This window comes from Lygodium microphyllum, chromosome 28 (genome assembly GCF_053477565.2).
Source record: "Lygodium microphyllum isolate KBCC chromosome 28, Lygodium_microphyllum_v1.1.10, whole genome shotgun sequence".
In the NCBI taxonomy this organism is placed as follows: Eukaryota; Viridiplantae; Streptophyta; class Polypodiopsida; order Schizaeales; family Lygodiaceae; genus Lygodium; species Lygodium microphyllum.
This window is the reverse complement of record NC_141162.1, coordinates 1,516,252-1,523,738: the sequence shown is the minus strand read 5'-3', so window position 1 is coordinate 1,523,738 and position 7,487 is coordinate 1,516,252.

The following is a 7,487-nucleotide window of genomic DNA, read 5'->3' as shown; positions in this document are numbered from 1 at the left end:
AGCTCAAGTCTGGCCTTGTGATAGTCATATAGGTCTTCTATCTCATCCCCAACATCAGCACTCAACTTCACATTTTGCTCCAATGGTACTGAAAGAGGCTTACATGCTGTCATACCATACTTGGATAACATATCCAAGTCAAACTGTCTTTGGGATAGCCATATACCATCATCACATCTGATCACCTCAATACCAAGAAAGCATCTCAGCTCACCCAAATCTTTCATCTCAAACTTCTTCTTCAAGAAGTTCTTAACTTCAACAATTCCAACGTCACTGTCACCTGTAATAGTCAAGTCATCCACATAGATGACTATGATGACCAAACCTACATCTCCCTTTCTCACATAAAGTGAGTGATCAGCATCAGAAATACAAAATCCAATATTGACAATATACTCTCCAATCTTGTCACACCATGCTCTAGGTGCTTGCTTCAGCCCATAGAGCACCTTCTTTAACATGCACACATATGTGGGATGCTCTAAATCCTCATAACCTGCTGGCTGCTCCAAATATACTTCTTCTTGCAATTCACCATGCAAGAAGGCATTCTTAACATATGTTTGCTGCAAACTCCAACCTTTGGCTGCTGCCAAGGCAATCACACATCTAACAGTTGCCATCCTAGCAACTGGACTAAATGTCTCTTCATAATCTATGCCATATGTTTGAGCATAGCCTTTTGCAACCAGGCTAGCTTTATACCTGCCAACTGAACCATCGCTTGACTTTGTAAACCCACTTATAGCCAATAGCTTTCTTACCTTTAGGTAAGGGTATCAAATCCCAGGTCTTATTGGCTTCTAATGTAGCCATCTCCTCATCCATTGTTGCATCCCAATGAGCATGACCAACAGCATCCTCAAAACAAGTGGGCTCAACATCCTCAACTAGTTTCACCATATAAGCATAATGGTGAGCTACATAACATTCAAAACCAAATCTTTTAACAGGGTATCTGACCCTGCTAGATCTACGTACCACCTGATCACTCAATGGAGCCTTTACATTACTATGAGCTCTCTGTATACCTAGTGTCCTGATTGAAGGAATGCCAAGCTCATTATCCAAACTATCCCAACCACTAGAATCTCCATCCAGTCCCAAATGACTAGTAGATGCATCATTACCATCCAGTACTTTCTTCTTTCCTTTGTCCTTCCCTGCAACACTTATAGATCCACCTGAAGATGTGGGGCTACTCCTTAGTCTCCTAGACCAAGGGCTCACTGTAGGTATAGTACCAGATGATGTTTCTGGTCCACTAAGACTCTGTGATTCTTGTTTATCTTTCTACACATGGTTGTCTTGATCGTTATTATTATCCAAAATATCACCAGAGCAGGTGTATACCAACTTCCCATCTCATCAAAGATAACATCCCTGCTCACTCTAAACTCACCTGACAGGGTTATAACAGCGATATCCTTTCTGCTCTAAAGAGTATCCAATAAAAACACATTTTTTTGCCTTTGGATCAAGCTTCTTCCATAGCTTATCTAGCACATGAACGTATGCAACACAACCAAATACCTTCAAGTGCGATACATCGGGCTTCTTGCTAGTAAAGTATTCTTTAGGAGTCATCCCATGAACTGCAAATGTGGGAGTTCTGTTCATAATGTAAACAGTAGTATGGACAGCCTCAAACCAAAAATGTTTGGGCATATTCTTTTCGGCCATTAATGCATGTGCAACTTCTGCAATACGCCTTTTTTTATTTCTACAATACCATTTTGTTGTGGGGTATACCTGCAAATAAATTGCCTCTTTATCCCATGATTCCTAAAGAAGCCACTGAATTCATTAGAGAGATACTCTCCCCCTCCATCTAATCTCAAGCACTTTACTTTTAAACATGTTTCTGTTTCAACAACTGCCTTAAAAGATTTGAAGTGCTCAAACACATCACTTTTTTCCTTCATGAAATATACTCATAACTTCCTTAAACAGTCATCAATAAATGTGACAAAGTATTTGCTACCACCAAGAGATACATTCTGTGTAGGCCCCCAAACATCTTTATACACTACATCAAGTATTTTTCTACTCACTTATCTATCATGCAAGAAGGGTTGTCTTGCCTGCTTACCAAACTGACATGCTTCACTGACTTTATGCAATTCTGCAACTCTAAAAGAAGGCAACCCTGTAACCAATCCTCTAGACTGCATTAATTTCAGCCTTTGCACATTTGCATGTCCAATACATTTATGCCATATTTCAATATCTGCAACTACTCCTTTTCCTTTAGCATACATAGCAACATCCATTGCAAGAATTCCAGCATCTAAAGTGAACATTTGGCCAACTCTACTTCCTTTTGCAACCAACCTGCACTTATCATTAAAGTCTTCTACAAAACAACCTTTTGCATTGAATCGAACCTGCAACCCCTGCTCTACCATTTGGCCAATAGACACTAGATTCTTTGTAATTGAAGGCACATGTAGTACATCATACAAGGACAAGGGAACCTTTCCAATGTGTGAAATTGGGTGGCATGAATCTTCACCCGTATGCACATAACCTGGATTTTGTAAGTCCTACATCTCTCCAAGCCATTCAACATGACTGGTCATATGATTAGATGCACCTGAATCGACATATCATACATCATCATGTGTCCCCTTTCCTGTAACTGAATTCATCATATGCTACATAACAAACAAACACTCATTTTTGTCTTCATTCTGTCGTAAAGACGATGCATAGTTTCCTTGCTGCAATTTATCATTGCGAATATCATCCTTCTTAGCATAACAATTGGCTGCTATATGTCCTGTTTTACCACAATAATGGTAAACAATAGCAGAATTTCCAGAGCCTCTGTTCTGCCATCCACCTCTTCCTCTAGAGCTCCCCTTGCCTCTAAAGTTTCCTCTGTCTCCAGAAACCTTTATTTCACCAAACTGTTGATTGAACCTGTTTTGCTGGTTATTGCCAGCATGTCCCATACCACGGCCTCTCGAAGAGGATCTACCACGTCCCCTTCCTGAACTCGAGTAAAATGCTTGGACCAATTCACCATTTCTTTCAGACGAATCACCATGCATATTGATCTCTTCAGTAATCATGAGAGAGATCAGCTCATCAAAATCTGGAAATGGCTCCCGTACATATACTGAAGTAATAAATGATTTTCATGCCTTCTCATTTTTAAGGCCACTCAGAGTGGATGAAATCAAATCATCATCATCTGGCATTGCATCAATCGTTGCTAAAGCATCTGCAATGCTCCTCACCTTCAACACATTCTCATTGACAGGCATTTTTTCTTTCTTCAAGGCATTCAACTCTTGCTTGAGTTGAATCTTTCGTGCCTTTGTATTTACTGAAAACATGCTCTCAAAAATTGTCCAAGTTGCATGTGAAGTTTCTGCATTCCTGATATGTCCCAGCATAGTATTATCAATAACTATAGATAGCCAGTACATCACCTTTTTTTCTTTCGCATTCCACTCTTTCCATGCTTTTAACTCATATGTAGTCGGAGGCATACCTAGCTCTAGCTCCTTTTCTTCACCTGAAACAAATTCATAAAGGCCCTTTCCTATGAGGAAGTTCGTCACACGGAACTTCCATGAAGGGTAGTTTTTCTTGTCGAGCTTCTCAATAATGGGATTTCCACTGTTCTTTGCCATTATTAAAAACAAGGATACAACACAACAAGCTAGTCTTCTGCAATCTTTCACAACACGTGCACAGCAATACACCAAGCAATCTTTTCACTGATTGCTCAATAGTACATGTAATATGCAACCTGTTTGCAGATAAACTTTATGTTTTATTCCTGCAAATACCTCAAAATTTATAGATTTGCAATCTGTAACCTGTGCACCCACTTTCGATCGATACAGTCGAAATCACAGTGTACACTGAAATTGTTGTCCGCAACTTTGTGACTCTAAAATGGGACCTGAAACGGCCTCAGGCGCCCAAAATAACTGTGGGATTGTCCTAAAGAGCTTATCTGCAGAATATACAGAGATCTGCTTTCACAGCAAATCTCACAGCAATCTGAGATTTTTACTCGACCTTGCTTTTGGTGCCTCCACTGGCACTATCCAAGAGAAAGAGTGGAAGAATGGGAGAGCTTCTTACCCTTACTTGCTTGCTCGAGCCTTGCTTCTTCTCCTTCACTTCAGCCTTCGAAATCAACCTCTCTCAGTGGCGCCGCTGTGATACCATGTCAAGAATCGCGTGGTGGGAGGACTTGCTTGAGCTCCTACGCCAAACACACACTGTATACACAAGAGGAAGCTCACTCAAGAATATAAGAAGAGAGATGGAGGCCAAAACGTTTTCTTGCTGGTTTTTTCTTCTTCTTCCATACATTATACAATGTACACAAAGTATAGATAAGATACAACATAAAGGAAAATGGCCTACTAAGTCAAACAGTGCATAACCGACTACACTAATCAACTGGCACTATATCTTTGCCAACTGTAGGTAGGTGTAACAAACTAAATATAATAAGTGATAAGTCAGTGGCCATGTGAGTATCATAATGACCCCACCAACGTGCTAAGTGTAGACATGCAGACTCATCTAGTCAGGCGGTCCATCATCAATGTCCGCACGTGTTGAGCTTGCCATCTCAACAAAAAAGATATCACATTTTATTTGGTAAGAGAGAATATTTAATCCAAGATATCATTGATAAAATTTCCATTGGTATAAAATGATCGTTACTATTATGAATTTGCTGCATATCCTTCATATCCATGGGGCATACTTTGTGGAGGAGCAAGGCCCCCTAGCAACTTATAGCAGCCAAGGCATGGAAAAATATCACTATCAAGCGTGTACAAGTTTTTTTCGAAGCACAAGATATGGAGGAAAAGTTACAAAAAGCAATGCTCTTGAGGAGATATTCAATTGGTTTTTTTTACGATAGCTTCAAAGAATGAATACTTCAACTTGAGACTTCATAGTATCTTTCAAGAAAGAAAAGTGCAAAGCTATCTCTAAGGAGCCTTTACATCATCCTCCCCCTCCGGCATATTTCCTCTATAACGCAGAAATTTTTTTCTCTTGTAGCCAACTATCGATTTTATATCAATTCGGTTTGCTACCAAAGCATAAGATGAGAGGGCTAGAAAGTAGCCTGCTCTAGAAGCAGAGAAACCAGGACCATAACCAAAAATCCTAATTACTACATTCTTCTACAAAACAATCACCTTGTGTGCATTGTACTGTAACCCAAAAAAACCAAGTACCCTTGTAAGTGCCTTGATACATAGTATAGGCCATGTTGCTTCCTCTAAGAAGATGTTATGAAATACCAAGAAAACATGTGGATCAATCCTTGCTAAGTAACGGCCAAGTGCAACATCTTTTTCAATGAACTAATACAAACTCTTGTCCCTTTACCCCGTCCCAAGAAGTTATCGAAATCTTCAATCTCCAACTGTAAAAAAAGATAAATGTCAAATGAATGTTGAAATCAAAAATATTTTTGTATATCTTACAAAAATCGAGATAATAGTACCAATTGATTTTCATCATTCTCTAGCTTAGTTGGATTCCATATGTTAATTGATGATTGTGCTCATTGATATCTTCTAATTCTTTAACATACTGCAACTCTGCTCTTCCAAAATGGGAAATTCCAAGGCGATGAAGGCCATGGAACTCCTCTTCAGTAATTCCATACTCTTTCTCAGCATTCTTTGCTTTACGAAAACAAAGAGAAATAGCATCCCCTGCTTCAATAAACTTGTTGTCCATAATTTCGGTGTCAAGTTTAAGTAACTCTTCTTTCGATTCATTTTTGACATCAACAATGCCATTTTGTAGCATCAAAAGCCTCTGCAATGATGGCTAGACAATAATCCTCCCTAAGATTAAAGATCCTTTGGATGTATGCTAGCAGTATGTATTCCTTGTCCTTAATATGGAAAGTTGGAAGTGAAGCAACTGTATAAAAAGAAGAGTCACATAGAAGATCTGCATTTGCATGGTTTTCTTCAATAATGGGCTCAGCTTTGAATTGGGCAACATCTAGTTTGCCAACAATATATGCTTCTTGCTCAGGGTCCAAACATTCCTCTGCATCTTTGTCATTTGCTACCTTGTCCAAAAGGCAAAAGCTAGAACATTTTGGACCCTCTAATCCTTGTTCATCAAATTTAACATGATATTTAACAAGAGTATACGCAATGAATGCAGTTATTTTGGACATTAGCTTGCATTTCCTAGAATGAGTAGAACAAAACAAATCTGAGCTACAAAACCTGACAAGTGAATGAGATGTACACTTTCTTATAAACAAAGCCTTCTCTGAAGGTGATCTCCCAATAGATATGTGAACATATTCCTTTGCATCCTTTTCAACTACTAGAAATGCAAGACTTTCAAACTCAGCAAACTCCTCTAAGAAAAACTTCTTGCATGAGTTCAATACATGGTCTAAATCCCAATCAAGGTTGAAAAAATCATTTTTGCGGTTCTCTAATAAGATAATTCCATGCCATTCTGAAGAAGAAAGTCTAGGAGCCTTTCTGATGGAGAAACCTCTGAGATTTGAGACAATCCAAAAACCCTCAATGGTGACTTGCCTTTGACTAGAGACTTCCTAAGCATTCCCACACTTCCTGCTAAACAAGGGAAAGAAGCTATGGGAATTTTAGGAGAGAAGGCAGCACAACCAGAAGCCCTTGTTGACCCTAATGACAACCTTCTTCTTTTCTTATTAGGGGTTAGGTGCTCTTGGAAGCCTGCAATATCCTTAGATTCAGACATGAGTGAAAGCAAGATACAGCGCAAAAGTGTGCACCTGACCTCATGAACAATGCCTCCTCGCTTCGTATTTGCATATCTAAGATACAGCACAAAATTCGGCAAGCGACCTCAAGGACAATACATCCTCGCTTCCTATTCGCAGATCTACGATACGGCACGAAATCAAGGGATACTACACGAAACTACACAAATTGACATATGAAACACTTGGACCTCAATTCTAGCTAGGCTTGATAATTTGCTTTAAAAATCATAATAGCTTAATTACTTGTTTATATAGACAAGCAAATATATGCCACGTGGATGGCCCACGCAAACCCTAACCAATTAAGCAGTGCCATGTGTTGCCATTCTTGCAGGTATAAAAGATCAATGCCAACTTACGTGGCTCACTTTTCGAATCTACGAGCATCAAGATCAACGATAGTCGCATTGCCCTATACTGGCCATTCACAAATACTACGCGAAAAAGTGATTTTTAATCCTGCACTCGACTGCATTCACGTCGTATTGGTAATCCACAAATACGGCGTAAAGAGCTTTTATTCCAACCAGTACTTTTCTCTCATCGCGTCATATCAGTATTCCGCAAATACGACGCGAGAAGCTTCATATTCAACCTTAGCTTTTTACCTATTGCATCATATTGACATCCCTATGATTCCAATCGTGCGCTTCACTCCTCTCACGCCCCGCAAATATGGCGCGAGTAGCTTGATTTCAAACGCGGACTG